Source organism: Loxodonta africana, chromosome 25, assembly GCF_030014295.1.
Source record: "Loxodonta africana isolate mLoxAfr1 chromosome 25, mLoxAfr1.hap2, whole genome shotgun sequence".
NCBI classification, from domain to species: Eukaryota; Metazoa; Chordata; class Mammalia; order Proboscidea; family Elephantidae; genus Loxodonta; species Loxodonta africana.
The window spans coordinates 60955202-60973140 of NC_087366.1; the positions used below are offsets into that span (position 1 = coordinate 60955202).

At 37.5% G+C, this 17939-nt stretch overlaps 1 protein-coding gene across 1 annotated transcript in view; it reads left to right on the plus strand.

Annotated features, from left to right (window-relative positions):
* Positions 1–17939, plus strand: part of USH2A (usherin) — an 894134-nt gene that overhangs the window by 635915 nt on the left and 240280 nt on the right. The window lies entirely within an intron of this gene.

Consider the following 17939-nt stretch of genomic DNA (forward strand, 5'->3'; position numbering starts at 1 on the left):
GAACATGACATATTACTCCATTTATTTGGATCCTCTTTCTCTTATTTCATCAGTGTTTTGTGGAATTCAGTATACAGATATGGCGTATATTTCATCATATTTATACCTAATTATTTCTTTTTGGAGGTGTTACTGTCTATTTTTTTGATTTGGTATTGTTCGTGGTTCTTAAAAAAAAAAAATGAAATCCAACTGCTCATTGCTAGTGAAAAGAAACACAATTGGTTTTAGTATACTGGCCTTTTATCCTGAGACCTTGCTAAACTCATGGTTGGTTCTAGAAGCTTCTTTGCAGATTCCTATGATCTACATTGAAAATCATATCATCTGTGAAAAGAGCGGTTTTCTCTCTTTCCAATCTGCATCTTTTATTTCTTTTTCTTGTCTTGTTGCACTGGATACTTCAATAAGGTGATAAAAACAGATATCCTTGACTTGTTTCCAATCTCTGAAAGTTTTCCATTTTTTACCATTAAAATATGTCAAATATGATGTTTACTATTAATTTTTTATTAATTTTTTGGAGATTTCCTTTATCAGGTTGAGGAATTCCCCTTCTACTACTATTTTTCTGAGAGTCTTAATCATATATAAATATTGAATGTGTCAAATACTTTTTCTACATGTTTAATTGTTGTTATGGCTAATTACAGTGATTGACTTTCAAACATTGAATGAGCTTTCTGTTCTCTGGATAAACCCAATGGTTGTTATGTATTATTTTATTAACCTATTGCTGGATCTAATCTACTATTATCTTGTTGAGGACATTTGTGTCTCTGCTCATAAAGGATAATTGGTCTATAACGGTTTTGTGTGCTTTTGGTACTGTGGTAATTTTGGCTCAATAAAATAAGTTTGGAAGTGTTCCTCTCTCTTCTATTTTCTGGAGGAGCTTGTATGACAGTGGTTTTTTGTTTTGTTTTGTTTTGTTAATTTTAGATATGTTTTGCCTTGTGTTGCACTGGTTCATACACAGAATTGGGGGCTCTCTTAGTTTTCTCCTATTTCGGATTCCTCTCATACTTTCCAGCTTTCGTGGACATCCTTTCTCAGATTCCTTTCCCATGGTTTCTCTCAGAATTTTGGCTTCTAGGTTGTATCACAATTTGCACAACTGAAACAATCCTTGGGGCAATGAGGTGAGAGCCCCCACATCCTTTGGGCCACAGGAGCCCCTCGTCTGGGTTCTTCTGAATAGAACATTGGTTTTTTGGTTCTTTGACTTGTTTTTGGAGGGGAGTGTTAGTTGTCCACACAGCCACATCTGCCCTAGTGCAGCCCTGTGACTGAGCACACCCTCAGAGCAGCAGCCAGAGGAAAAAGGGAAAACAAAACAAAACAAAATGGGGGTTTCCCCCACATGCTCTGGCTTACAAGGCCTTTTTGTTCCAGGTACTCTGGCCAGAAAGACGGTTTCTGCCAGATTTTGCTTGCCCAGAACACAATTCCACACTGGGGCTGCTCTTGAGTTAAAGCTGAGGCATAAAAGAGGGGGAAAAAATGGGAAACACATCCTATTAGGTTTGTTCTTCAAGTTTTGGCTCCCCTCCTGATCGGTCTGCCACAGTTAACATTTCAGAGTCCTCAGGTAGTTGCTTTTGTACTTTGTCCAGAGATGTTAGTTGCAATCAGTGGGAGAGAGTGGCGGTAATGGGCTCACTCCATCTTGGCCAGAACAGGAAGTCCCCCTACACCATATTTTATGTTATTCCAACGCTTTTGGTGATTTTTTCTTTTTTTGGTCGAAGACCTAACAAAAACTTGATAGAAATCATTCACAGCCAAATATTGGCATATAAAATCTTTCCTTTATTAAAATGATCCATCGTAGCAGAGTAACATTTTCCAAAGGCAAGACTCTAACGAGCCGGTATGGGCTGCCAAGCCATTAATCAAAATTACACCAGCACCAAAGTAGTTAGCCTCCTGTGTGCACATTATTGTTTGTGTAATCCCATCATACTTCTGGCAATGTATACTTGTTAGGTATATTTCTACTTTGGTCTAAAACATCTCTTTTATATTAGCAACATGCGAAATCCTTCCAGAAAAATGTCAGTAGACTGGGTTTACTTTTACTTCTAAGGCATTTAAAGTTATTTGGTTTCTATTATGACATGTATTCTTTAGATTTTTGTTTGTTTTTGTTGAAATCCAGTAGTCAGTGAAATTTACATGCATGTATTTTAATAACATATCAGGTAGCATGTAAGCCTGATTATACCCATGGAGTGCATCAACTTACCTTTGGTCTTAACCTATGCCTTGCTTGTGACGATACTGTGTGAAGTGCAGACAATTATGCATATTTCTCCTTTGTACCTTAACCAAAGATGCCACAGCACACAAATGCAGAAAGATCAGGTGGATGCTTCTAGTTTTATAGGCTGCTCATCCAGGAACAAACTCTGTTTCTACATTGCATTTTTATACTTGTCATATTATCATCCGCTACTTTTATATCCCCAGAGAATACTAACTACTGATCAATAGCCCAGACATGTCTGGCCATGGCCTACACGTGCCCTGGTAGTTCATTTATTTGCCTTGGTGGATTTGCTAGAGTGGAATTTAATCAATAGCTAATTCATTAATTCTGGTCCTCGAGAACGTAGAGACTGCACTGGATAAAGATGGCTGGCTGGCTCAGGCTTTGATTGAAATATGACAAACACTACAGCTGACAGCTTCACTGGGTACTGGCCTGCCTGTGAATTTTATTTATTTTCCATAAATGGATAAGCTAAAAAAGAACATAAACAAGGAAGAGGTTTTGTGACATTACTGCTAGTGTTCCAAAATGCATGATTTCCAGGCATGAGGCTCAAGGGAAAGCAGAGAGAGAACGCAGATCATGTCTTTCATTGCCTTCAGTTGGAGCCTTGGCAGCTTTCTGAGTTTGGGGCTGTATTATTGATGAGAAATCTAAGGTATAGTGTCTTCATAGCATTCACAAATAATTGTTTTAAAATTTGCCTCAAGGACGGAATAACCTAAACAGCATTTTTCACACCAACTTTTCAGAAGTCTTTATGCATGACGGCAGCCCAGGCCAAGCCTTTGTAAATGAAGATTAAACTACTATCATTGTTCTTAAATCCTCCTGTATTTGAAAATGACTTAGCTTGGGGTTTAGTATGGCACAAGAGGACACAGCTTGGGGAGAAAAAAAAAAAGCTTTCCCCTTTTTCTCACCAAATCTGAGGTGAAAATGTGAGGCCCTATTTTTTATACCATAAAAGTAGACATCAGGACTTACTTCTAGCCTTGATTTTTCCTCCCTAATTTTTTCAGTGGCTCATAACTTGTGCTTTGAAGTAGTCATTTTACAATTATGTTTTTTAAAAAGCCATTTTTTTTTTAACAGGGAGATGTTGGACCGCAGGTTGTACAATGTCAGGTCACCTTTTCTTCACTCATACTCTGAATTCCCTCACTCAACAACACAGAAAACCAGAGGTGTTAATGGTAGCATCCTAATGTGCACTTGAATAAAATTACGGGCTCTTATTTTGGAGTGGGATTTTCTGCTTGAATCTTTAAAGGAGATGGAATTAGAGAATTTGCAGCATATTCAGTACTGTTGTACAGGTCCAACAATGGCATTAGGATCATAACTGCTTTCAAGAAATTACTTTCAAGAAATACTGTTTTCATGGCCAATGAGTTTTGATTATCAAACTCATTGTTTGATTTAGGAGATTTTAGAAAATATTGATCTGATTGTTGAGACTCTGCCATACTACTTCCATTTCCCCACCTCCTTCCCAAACTCTTCCCAGGCCTCTCCTCCCATAGCTCCCACAGGAGAAGCTCAGGTGCTGAAGTAGCCTTGGAATGCTTCTCAGCAAAATACCGTTCCTCTCCTAATTCAGTTTGGCCTTTAATTGCCGCTTTATCTCTACTCTCTGATCACTCTTGGTTTCTTCTATTGGTTGCATTCCAAACGCACTCCTTAAGGCTCGCCCTCCTGCTCAGATATTTCGTTCTCACGAGTTTTGTCATGCTAATGTCTCTACGTTCTCTAGTCCCATTTCTCCAGTTGCCAATTGCTTGTCTGCTCTCATATCCACCCATCTTTTCCATAACCTCGAGCCTCAAAAGTTAATTCATATATAATTTATCTTTTCCAACATCAAACTCTGCAGATGTACCACCGTTCTGCGTACCATCAAGAACATTTATCTTTGATTTTTTTTCATCCCTTGAGTTCAGTAAGCATCGGTTTTAGGATAATTTCTCTTGGAGCATCTTCTCATATGTATTGCTTCTTCCCTGTTTCCACCACTGCCTACAAATTCATGCTCTCATCATTTAAAGTTTATGTAATCAGTTTATGGAAGCTTCTTAATTCAGTGAGCTACGAAGAGGAATAGGGCTTATTTTTTTCGTAACTACTTACCGCTGAGTCAGTTCTGACTCATGGTGACCTCACGAGTGTCAAAATAAAGCTAAGCTCCAGAAGATTTTCAGTGGCTGGTTTTTTGCAAGTAGATCACCAGGCTTTTCTTCTGAGACAACTCTGAGTGGACCTTTTGCTTAGTAGCTGAGCATGTTAACCGTTTGCACTAACCAGGAACTCCTTCCTTTCCTCCTACTACCATCTTAAGCATACTTTTTTGGCTGTTCCTTCTTCAACTCTTGACACCATCTCAGGGATATCTTATGGCTTTGGAATTATTTTTAGTTTTCAGCCTCATTTTGGTAATTAAGATTCAGGATTAAGTATTAAAAAGTTTATCCCATATCCAACAAAATAGAAAACTCACATCTAGTTTAAAGCTTCTACCATCTCACAAGCACAATCAGTGAATGAAAATACAAGTCACAGACAGGAGGAAAATACATGCAATTCACACAGCTAACAAAAGATGAAATGTTAAAGAGCGTCCGTGGGAATCCTAACTCTTCATAAAAATTCTGTTTGACCTGAATATCATTTTGATATCTGCCAGTGTAAAGGCAGGTGATAAAAAGTGATTTTCCCATACTCCTTACAGTCTTCAATTTTATTGTACACCTGGAAGTGACAGTCAGAAGTGATGATGATAATGGTGGTGGCCACAGTAGTATGTAGTAACAATGCAACAGAGTTAAAAAGAAATTGCTTCAACTAGAATGTGTGACCACTCAATGAGTTTGAACTCAATGAGTCCACATACCAAAATGTGTGAAGACATGATGACTTTTATCAGAAACTTTATTAAGGTAGCTTAACTTTCAGTCTCTAGTGCTCAAGGAACTAAATAAACTCTACTGGTCACTTCAGAAAAAAATCCACAAAAAAGATTCAATCGAGGGTGCACAGTCAGTAACAAAATGTTGCAGCCATGTTTTTATTAAAAGATGTATTGGTGTTAAACTTTCTACTCATTTCTGATCATTTACCTTCATATGCCTGACTACAATACTCAAGAGCAAAACTGTTCATATTATCACTAAAAACACGTTGTTTCACTTCAGTTACTGTTTTGCGAGAAAGAGAAGTCATATCGGCATGGTCCTCTACATTGTGTTTTCTAGACCTTACTAGTTCACCAGCTTTGTGGATAATTCAGACCCTTTCATGTCACTTAAATGTAGCCTTTTCTGTAGTTGATTATACTATGAATACAAAAGAGGAATTAATTTTGAGAGTTGGCTAAAGACCTTATAATAATAGCAATGAATACACAAGTCACCTATGAAACTTTTCTCTTGTAGGTGACATTAATTTCCTATCTTGAGTTTTATTACTGAATGTGTTATGTTTGTACCCACAATAAAATGAAATAATAATTTTCCTTTTTTTTAGTAGTCTATTAAAATGTCAAGGTTTACCTTGACTGCTGCTTTTTAATGGAAATGTTTGTGCTTAATTGAATTCCTAATACGTGTTGTCACTTGAAATTCTGGTAATGTCCAAAAAAAACCGGCCAGAAAAGATATATTCTCTTTAAAATGAAAGGTGTTGCAAAGATATTATTTTACACAATAGCAGAAAAGTGGTAAACACAAGGTAGTATGAGGATTTGATACTAAGATCTTTGAAATATAGAAACAAAGCTCAGATATACTTGCTTTCATCCAAAGTACCTACTGGAAAGTTTTATATGTAAAAGGTACCCTACAACTATGTGTGACTGGCTAATTGCTATGCTTGGAAATTCTGGAATTACAAAACGGAAATTAATCATGAGTGTCAGAGTTCTACCTTCTTTCTGGAAAACAATGAGAAAAGAATAATAATTATTTTACATTTGCCTAAGGTTTTGCAAACAGTGGGCTTTACTTACCATACTAAACTGCAAGAATATGTCATGTCCAAATCTCTTGAGCTATATTAAAAACTTTAACTAGTTTCTGCTTATAGAGCTTACTGAGAAATTATTAAAGATAGTACAAGTGTGAGATCTAGGCTGTGTCATTCTGGCAAGTAGACCCATGTGCAGAATTAAAGTTCTATGACATTAACCTGAGAGTAAATCTTTATTCAGGGTTGTCTCCTCTCCGAACAGCTTTATATTATGATCTCATTCATTATAGCAAATAAAATACTAATAGATCATTGAAAATGCAGTAATGTTTTAGTCAGATGTTATGTCCTCACTGTATAATTAACCCCCAAAAAAGTATAGTTACATTTAGGATGAGATTGTGAGTCAATTTTAGAGAATCATATACATTCTTTAAGAACATGATGATGTTTTAGAAATCATCATTTCCTATAGTTCTAACCACAAAACATATCTGGCCATACTATTAAAAAAGTTATTGTAGAAAGAAATCTATACGGGCTAAAAATTAAGATACATTTCTGTAAGAAAGCTATGGAATCCAATAGAAGAATTCAGCAGAGTGGCAGGGCACAAGATCAATACATGAAAATCAGTTGGATTCCTTTCTGTTAACAAGGAGAACTCCAAAAGGAAATCAAGAAAGCAATACCACTTACAATAGCCCCCAAAATGCTAAAATACCTAGTAATAAACCTAATCAGGAATGTAAATGACATGAACAATGAAAACTATAAAACACTCCTGAAAGAAACTAAATGAGACCTACATAAATGGAAGAAAATCAGCACATATGGATTGGGACATTTAATTGTAAAAATGCAATACTACCCAAAGCTATCTATAGATATAATGCAATCTTGATCCAAATTCCAACAACATCCTTTTCAGAAATGGAAAAATTCATCACCAATTTTAATGGAAAGGAAAACAAAACAAAACCCAGTGCCGTCGAGTCGATTCTGACTCATAGCGACCCGATAGAACAGAGTAGAACAGCCCCATAGAGTTTCCAAGGAGCGCCTGGCAGATTCGAACTGCTGACCCTTTGGTTAGCAGATGTAGCACTTAATCACTACGCCACCAGGGTTTCCATGGAAAGGAAAGAGGCCCCAAATAGTCAAAGCAATATTGACAACAAAGTAGGAGTTCTCACACTTCCTGATCTCAAAACATACTATGCAGTCACAGTAATCAAAATGGCCTGGTACTGGTTCAACGATAAACACATAGACCAATGGAATATAACCGAGAACCCAGAAATAAATCCATCTATAGACAAAAAAAAAAAAAAAAAAAAAAATTTGATATTTGGCAAGGGTCAAAGTCCATTCAATGGAGAAGAAACAGTCTCTTCTAGACATCCATTCACAGAAAAATAAAACAGGGTAAGTACTTCACACCATACACAAAAACTAAATTAAAATGAATCAAAGACCCAAGTGTTAAAACTAATACTATGAAATTCCTGGTAGATAACATAGGGACAAAACTATGGAAATTAAAAAAAAAAAAAAGATTTATCAAACACAACTACAAATGCCTGAACAACAGAAGACAAATTAGGTAACGTGAACCTCCTTAAAATTAAATACTTATGCTCATCAAAAGACTTTATCAAAAGAGTAAAAACAGAATTTACAGACTGTGAAAAAATCTTTGGGAATGAAATATCTGATAAGGGTCTAATCTCTAAAATATATAGGAAGCTTCAACAACTCATCAGCAAAAAGACAAGCAACCCAGTGCCAACCCAATTAAAAAATGGGCAAAGGACATGGACAGTACACTAAAGATGACATTCAAGCCACCAACAAACACATGAAAAGATGCTCCCAATCATTAGCCATTGTTGTTACCTGTCGTCATGTTGGCTCTAACTCATAGCAACCCTGTGTACAAAAGAATGAAACACTGCCAGGTCCTATGCCATCATCACAAATCATTGCTACATTAAAGCCCATTGTTTCAGCCACTGGGTCAATACATCTCGTTGAGGGCCTTCCTCTTTTTCGCTGACCACCTACTTTACCAAGCACAATGTCCTTCTTCAGGGACTGGTCTCTCCTGATAACATGTCCAAAGTACATGAGACAAAGTCTCGCCAAGGAGCATCCTGGCCGTACTTCTTGCAAGACAGCTTTGTTCATTCTTCTGGCAGTCTGTGGTATATATGATATTCTTCGCCAACATCATAATTCAAACGAAGCAATTTTTGTTCAGTCTTCCTTATTCATTGTCCAGTTTTCGCATACATATGAGGTGACTGAAAATACCATGGCTTGAGTCAGGCGCACCCTAGTCTTTAAAGTGACATCTTTACCTTTTAACATTTTAAAGAGGTCTTTTGCAGCAGATTTGCCCAATGCATTATGGCGTTTTATTTTTGACTCTTGCTTCCATGGGTGTTGATTGTGGATCCAAGTAAAGTGAAATCCTTGACAACTTCCAGCTTTTCTGCATTTATCATGATGTTGCTTATTGGTCCAATTGTGAGGATTTTTGTTTTCTTTATTTTGAGGTGTAATCCATACTGAAGGCTGTGGTCTTCGATCTTCATCAGTAAGTGCTTCAAGTCCTCTTCACTTTCAACAAGCAAGGTTGTATCATCTGCATATCACAGACTGTTAATGAGCCTTCCACCAATATTGATGCCCTGTTCATCTTCCAGCTTCTTGTATTATTTTTTCAGCATACATATTGAATAAGTATGGTGAAAGGATACAACCCTGATGCACATCTTTCCTGATATTATACTATGCAGCACCCCCCTGTTCTGTTCGAATGACTGCTTCTTGGTCTATGTACAGGTTTAGCATGAGCACAATTAAGTGTTCTGGAACTTGCATTCTTCAAAATGTTACCCATAAATTGTTATGATAGACACAGTTGAATACCTTTGCATAGTCAGTAAAACACAGGTAAATATCTTTATGGTATTCTCTGCTTTCAGCCAAGATCCATCTGACATCAGCAATGATATCCTTTGTTCCATGTCCTCTTCTGAATCCAGCTTGAATTTCTGGCAATTCCCTGTCGAAGTACTGAATTCTCTTCAGCAAAATTTTACTTGCATAAGACATTAATGATATTGTTCATAATTTCCCAATTCTACTGGATCACCTTTATTTGGAATTGGCACAAATAGCTGTTTTCCAAATTTCATAGCATAGCATAGACAAGTGAGCACCTCCAGCACTACACCCATTTTTTGAAACATCTCAGTTGGTATTCCGTCAATTTCTGAAGCCTTGTTTTCATCAGTGCCTTCAGTGTAGCTGGGACTTCTTCCTTCAATACTATCAGTTCTTGATCATATGCTACCTCCTGAAATGGTTGGATGTCAGCCAATTCTTTGTGTGTACTCCTTCCATCTTTTTTTATGCTTCCTGGGTCATTCAATGTTTTCTCTGTAGAATCCTCTAGTATTGCAACTCGAGGACTGAATTTTTTTCCTTCACTTCTTTCAGCTTGAGAAATGCCAAGTGTGTTCTTCCCTTTTGGTTTTTTAACTCCAGGTCTTTGCCCATTTCATTATACTACTTTACTTTGTCTTCTTGAGCCACCCTTTGAAATCTCCTGTTTAGCTCTTTTACTTCATCATTTTTTCTGTTCACTTTAGCTACTCAATGCTCAAGAGCAAGTTTCAGAGTCTCTTCTAATATGCATTTTGGCCTTTTATTTCTTTCCTGTCTTTTTAATGACCTTTTTCTTTCTTCATGTATGATGTTCTTGATGTCTCCCCTCAACTCTTCTGGTCTTCAGTTATTAGCGTTCAATACGTCAAATTTATTCTCAAGATGATCACCACATTTAGGTGGGATATACTCAAGGTCGTATTTTGGTTTTCAGGGATTCGTTCTAGTTTTCTTCAGCGTCAACTTACACTTCCATGTAAGATGCCTGGTGGCCTTAGCGATTAGAGAGATGCAAATCAAAACTACATGGTTTCATGGGACATCCCAGTTAATTGGCCTAAAAACTTGTTTGGTGCTTCTGTTCTATCTCCTAGTTTGATGCATAGTTCCTGGGGTCTTAAAAGATTGCAGGTGGCCATTCAAGGCACAGCAATTGGTCTGGATTCACCTGAAGCAACAGGGAAAGAAGCAGAGTCAGGAATGGGAGGAGAAAATTGAATGTGTGGCTAATTGCCTCCATGAACAACTGTGTCCTTTGCCATGAGACCAGAACTGAATGGTGCCTGGCTACCATTACTGAACATTTTAACATTTTAAGCAAATATTTTTTAGAAGAATCCTGATCAAAGGGGAGAAAATGCAGAAGAGAATTTTAAATTTTCATGGAATCCAGATTTTCTGGAGCCATGGAGGCTAGAAGAACCCCGAAAGTATTGCCCTGAGATCATCTTTAAACCTGAAAACAAAAATATCCCCTGAAGTCTTCTTAAGACCAAATAATGGTTTAGCTTAACTAGTAAGAAAGTCTGCCTTTAGCATTATGTTCTTTTAAGAACTATCTATATGGGATAAAATTGGCAACAACAACTAAAAGATTAGATAGGAGTCTTAGGGAGCGGTGAGTTCATGTTAATGGGGGAGGAGCAACTCAGAAAAAGAGGATGACAGTGGTCACACAACTCAAAGAATGTAATCGATATCCCTAAATTGTACATGTAGAAACTGTTGAATTGGTGTATGTTTTGCTGTGTATATTCCCAACAACAACAGTATAAATAAAATTTTTAAAAAGCAACGATGAGATGTCATCTCACCCCTACAAAAATGACATGGTTAAAAAAGAAAAATCAGAAAACAAATTCTGGTGAGGTTGTGCGGAAAATGGAACCCTTATCCACTGCTGGTGAACTGTAAAATGGTACAAACACTATAGAAAATGGTACGGTGGTTCCTCAAAAAGCTAGAAATAGAAGTATATTATGATCCAGCAATCTCACTCCTAGGTATATACCCTAGAGATCTAGTAAAAGAAACATGAACAGACAGCATTATTCACAATATAAAAGATGGGAACAACCTAAGTGCTTATTATCAGATGAATGGATAAACAAAATATGGTACATACAATGGAATACTACATAGTCATGAAGAATAATGATGAGTCCTCAGAAGACAACATGGATGAGTCTAGAGGACATTATGCTAAGTAAAATAAGTCAATCAAAACAAAACAAATATTGTGCAATCACACATTGTAAGAAGAAAAGAACATATATATACAGAGACTGATACTCATTGATGATTACAACCTTGAGAAGAGAGAAGGGGGAGCACTTTTGATATAGTTGTTTTTGTTAGGTGCTATCAAGTCAGTTCCAACTCATAGTGACCCTATGTACAACAGCACAAAACACTGCCTGGGCCTGCACCATCCTCACAATTGCCATTATGCTTGAGCCCATTGTTGTAGCCACTATGTCAATCAATTTTGTTCAGGGTCTTCTTCTTTCTCCCTGACCCTCTACTTTGTCAAATATGATATCCTTCTCCAGGGACTGATAGTTTCTAATAACGTGTCCAGATTATGAAAGACATAGTATCGCCATCCTTGTTTCTAGGGAGAGTTCTGGTTGTACTTCTTTTAAGACAGTTTTGTTCATTCTTTTGGCAGTCCATGGTCTATTCAATATCCTCTTCCAATACCATAGTTCAAAGATATCAATTCTTCTTCTTTCTTTCTTATTCATCCTCCAGCTTTCACATGCATGTGAAGTAATTGAAAACACCATGGCTTGGGTCAGGCACATCTTAGTCTTCAAGGTAACATCTTTTCTTTTCAACATTTTAAAGAGGTCTTTTGCAGCAGATTTGCCCAATGCAATGTGTGCTTTGATTTCTTGACTGCTGCTTCCATGGATGTTGATTGTTTACCCAAATAAAATGAAATCCTTGACAACCTCAATCTTTTCTCTGTTCATCGTGATGTTGCTTATTGGTTCACTTGTGAGGATTTTTGTTTTCTTTATGTTGAGTTTATCCATACTGAAGGCTGTGGTCTTTGATCTTCATCCATAAGTGTTTCAAGTCCTCTTCACTTTCAGCAAGCAAGGTTGTGTTATCTGCATAATGCAGGTTGTTAGTGAGTTTTCCTCTAATTCTGATGCCCCATTCTTCATATAGCCCAGTTTCTCAGATTACTCGCTCAGCATACAGACTGAATAGGTGCAGCGAAAAGATACAACCCTGACACACACCTTTCCTGAGTTTAAAACATGCCATATCCCTTTGTTCTGTTCAAATGATTTCCTCTTGATCCATGTACAGATTCCTCATGAGCACAGTTAAGTGTTCTGGAATTCCCATTATCTGCAATGTAATTCATAATTTGTTATGGTCCATATAGTTGAAAGCCTTAGCATAGTCAATAAAACACATCTTTCTGGTATTCTCTGCTTTCAGCCAGGATCAATCTGACATCAGCAATGATATCGCTGGTTCTAGGGCCTCTTCTAAATCTGGCTTGAATTCCTGGCAGTTCCCTGTCAATATACTGCTACAGCTGCTTTTGAATGACCTTCATCAAAATTTTGCTTGAACGTGATATAATGACATTGATCAATAATTTCTGCGTTGGGTTAGATCACCTTTCTTGGGAACAGGCATGCGTATAGATCTTTTCCAGTTGGTTGGCCAGGTAGCTGTCTTCCAAATTTCTTGGTATAGGCACTTCCAGCACTGCATCTGATCGTTGAAACATCTAAACTGGTTTTCTGTCAGTTCCCGGAGCCTTGTTTTTCTCCAATGCTTTCAGTGCAGCTTGGACTTCTTTCTTCACTACCATCGCTTCCTGATCATATGCTGTCTCCTGAAATGGATGATTGTCGACCAGTCCTTTTTGGTACGGTGACTCTGTGTATTCCTTCCATCTTCTTTTAATATTTCCTATGTCATTTAATATTTCCCCCACAGAATCCTTAGGTATTGCAGCTTGATGCTTCAATTTTTTTTTTCAGTTCTTTCAGCTTGAGAAATGCTGAGCACGTTCTTCCCTTTTGGTTTTCTAATTCCAGGCCTCTACACATATCATTATAATACTTTACTATTACTATAGGAGTCGGAATCAACTCGACAGCACTGGGTGCTGGGTATGACTTCTAGAGCTGGCCTTTGAAAGCTTCTCTTCTGCTCTTTTACTTCATCATTTCTTGCGTTCACTTTAGCTAGTCAACGTTCAAGAGCAAGTTTCAGAGTCTCTTCTGACATCCAATTTGGTCTTCTTTTTTTCCTGCCTTTTTAATGACTTCTTGCTTTCTTCATGTTTGGTGTCCTTGATGTCACTGCACAACTCGTCTGGTCTTCAGTCTTTAGTATTTGTCATGTCAAATCTATTCTTGAGATAGTCTCTAAATGTATGTGCGATATACTCAAGATTGCACTTTGGCTCTCATGGACTTGCTCCTAATTTTTTCAGTATCAACTTGAACTTGCATATGAGCATTTGATGATCTATTCTGCACTTGGCCCCTGGCTTTGGGCTGACTAATGACATTGAGCTTTTCCATCATCTCTTTCCACAGATGTAGTCGATTTGATTCCTATGTATTCCATCAGGCGAGGTCCTCACATATAGTCACTGTTAATGTTGTTGAAAAATATTTGCAACGAGGAAGTCGTTGGTCTTCCAAAATTGTGTCATGCGATCTCTGGCATTGCTTTTGTCACAAAGGCCATATTTTCCAAATACCGATCCGTTTCCAACTTACACATTCCCCGAAACCTGTGCCGTTGAGTCAATTCTGACTCATAGCGACCCTATAGGACAGAGTAGAACTGCCTCATAGAGTTTCCAAGGAGCGCCTAGTGGATTTGAACTGACAACCTTTAGGTCAGCAGCCGTAGCACTTAAACACTACACCACAAGGGTTTCCTACACATTCCAGTCACCAGTAATTATCAATGGAACCAGATTACATGTTCGATCAATGTCAGATAGCAGATGTTGGTAAAAATCTGCAATTTTTTAATCTTTGGCTTTAGTGATTGGTGCATATATTTGAATAATAGTTGTATTAACGGGTCTTCTTTGTAGACATATGGATATTTTCCTATCACTGACAGTGTTATACTTCAGGATAGTCCTTGAAATGTTCTTTTTGAGGATAAATGCAATGCCATTCCTCTTCAAGTTGTCATTCCTAGCATAGTAGACCATATGATTGTTGGATTTAAAATGACCAATACCAGTCCATTTCAGCTCACTAATGCCTGGGATATTGATGTTTATGTGGTCAATTTCATTTTTGACAATTTCCAATTTTCCTAGATTCATACTTCATATATTCCGTGCTCCAGTTATTAATGGATGTCTGCAGCTGTTTCTTCTCCTTTTGAATCATGCCACATCAGCAAATGAGGGTCCCAAAAGCTTGACTCCATCCACATCATTAAGGTCAGCTCTACGTTGAGGAGGCAGGTCTTCCCCAGTTGTATTTTGAGTGCCTTCCAATCTGAGAGGCTCATCTGCTGACACTATTTCAGACAACGTTTCACTGCTATTCGTAAGGTTTTCACTGGCTAATTCTTTTCAGAAGTAGACCGCCAGATCCTCCATCCTAAATACCTGAGATAGTAGACATTTGTTATTTTTGGTGATGGGAAATGTAGCATCAAAAATGAGTGACGTGCACATAGTTTGACCAACGTAAATGATGTCACTAAGAAGTTCACAGGACAAAAGGATATTTTTGGTAAAGGATATGACAAATATAATTTTGCAACAATACCAACAAACAACCAAAAACAATATGTGAGGTTACACATATATGTGTATAGGTATATATGTGTAAGGGTAGGACTATGTGGGTACATATGTGTGCACAGCTAGATGTATCTACAGACGTATGTACATGCAGATATGTATGTGCATGCATGTATATCTATACGTATAATAAACTACATAGGGGACATGGCTACAGACACTACTTAGATATAACCAAATACCTCACAAGTTTGGTTTTTGGGATTTGAAGGCTTAGGACCACAGCTTTGTGGGACAATTCAGCTAATTGGCATAATATATTTCATAAAATGTATTTCTGCATTTCAATGTGGTGAGTAGTGTCTGGGGTCTTAAAAGCTTGCTAGTGGCCATCTAAGATACAACTATTGGTCTCTACTCATCTGGAACAGGAAAGAAAGAAAGAAACTAAAGACTCAGAGAAAAAAGTAGTCTAGAGGACTAACTGTCTACACGAACCGCATCTACCCTGATACCAGAAAAACTAGTTTGTGCTTGGCTACCACTACCAACTGTTCTGATCAGGGCCACTATAGATGGATCCTGTTAGATAGAATAGGAGAAAAAAGGTGGAACAGAACTCAAATTCTTAAAAAGTCAAGATTTACTGGACTGGTTGAGACTAGAAGACCCCAAAACTACCACCCTGAGATAATCTTTATAAACTTTAAACCAAAATTATTCCTCAAGGTCACATTTCATAAATAAGAGATTGGCTCATAAAATAAAGACTATCACCCAAGAATAATGATTTCCTTTAAAAATCACCTGTATGAAACTAAGTGGTCAAAAATTACTCTAAAGCAAAGAAAAGAAGGAAAACTAGAGTACAGGAAACGGTACAAGCAGAACGGAATAAATGAGAATGATGACATGTTGTGAAAAATGTAACCAATATAACTGAATAATTTGTCTAGGAAATTATTATGTGGGAGCCTAATTTCTGTGTAAACTTTCTCCTTAAACACACACACACACACACAATTATTTAAAAAAAAAAATTAAGATGTATCAATGTGAAATGTATTTGGAGAAAGTTAATGATACCAAACATTTTATCAAACTGAGAATTTATTTTTGCTGTAAGTAACAAAACACCCAACCACAGAGTCTTATAATAATTCTAAATAGCTCTATAGATAGATGCCCCCACATGTCTGTCAGTTTGTTGTACTGTGGGGGCATGTGTGTTGCTGTGATGCTGGAAGCTATGCCACCTGTATTCAAATACCAGCAGGGTCACCCCTGGCAGACAGGTTTCAGCTGAGCTTCCAGACTAAGACAGTCTAGGAAGAAGAACCTGGCAGTCTACTTCTGAAAATAATTAACCAGTGAAAACTCTATGAATAGCAGCAGAACATTGTCTGATATAGTGCCAAAAGGTAAGCTCCTCTAGTTGGAGGGCACTCAAAATGCAACTGGGGCTGAACTGCCTCCTCAAAGTAGAGTAGACCTTACTGACCTGGATGGAGTCAGGCTTTCAGGACCTTCATTCACTGATGTGGCATGACTCAAAATGAAAATAAACAACTGCAAACATACATTAATAATCAGAACCAAGAAGTACGAAGTATGAACCTAGGAAGATTGGAGATTGTCAAAAATGAAGTGGAATGCATAAATATCTACTTCCTAGGCATTTTTAGGCATTAGTAAGCTGAAATGGACTGGTATTGGTCATTTCGAATCAGACAATCATGTGGTCTACTATGCCGGAAATGACAACTTGAAGAGGAATAGTGTTGCATTCATTGTCAGAAAGAACATTTCAAGATCTATCCTGAAGTACAACACTGTCAGTGATAGGATAGTATCCACACACCTACAAGGAAGACCCATTGATAAGACTGTTCTTCAAATTTACACACAACCACTAAGGCCAAAGATGAAGGAACTGAAGATTTTTTACCAACTTTGGCAGTCTGAAATAGATTGAATATGCAATCAGGTTGCACTGATAATTACTGGTGATTGGAATGCAAAAGTTGAAAACAAAGAAGAAGGATCAGTAGTTGGAAAATTTGGCCTTGGTGATGGAAACAATGCTGGAGATTGCATGATTGAATTTTGGAAGACCAAAAATTTCTTCACTGCAAATACCTTTTTCCACCAACATAAATGGCAATGACACACATGAACCTTGCCGGATGGAATATGCAGGAATTAAATTGACTACATCTGTGGAAAAAGACAATGGAAAAGCTTGATATCATCAGTCAGAACAAGGCCGGGGCTGACTGAGGGTCAGACCATCAATTACTCATATGCGAGTTCAAGTTGAAGCTGAAGAAAACTAGTACAAGTCCACAAGAACCAAAGTACAACCTTGAGCATATCCCACCTGAGTTTAGAGACAATCTCCAGCCTAGATTTGACACATTGAACACTAATGACCAAAGACTAGATGAGTTGTGGAAGGATATCACCAACATCATACTTGAAGAAAGTAAGAGGTCATTAAAAAGACAGGAGAGAAAGAAAAGACCAAAATGGATGTCAGAAGAGACTCTGAAACTTGCTCTTGCATGTCGAGTAGCTAAAGTTAAAGGAAAAAATTACGAAGTAAAAGAGCTGAACAGAAGATTTCAAAGGGCAGCTCGAAAAAACAATATAAAGTATTATGATGACATGTGCAAAGAGCTGGAAATAGAAAACCAAAAGAGAAGAAGATGCTTAGCATTTCTTAAGCTGAAAGAACTGAAGAAAAAATTCCAGCATCAAGTTGCACTACTGAAGGATTCTGTGGAGAAAATATTAAACGATACAGGAAGCATCAAAAGAAGATGGAAGGAATACACAGAGTCACTATATCAAAAAGAATTGGTTGATGTTCAACCATTTAAGGAGGTAACATATGATCAGGGACCAATGATACTGGAGGAAGAAGTCCAAGCTGCACTGAAGGCATTGGTGAAAAGCCAGGGCTCCAGGAATTGGCAGAATACC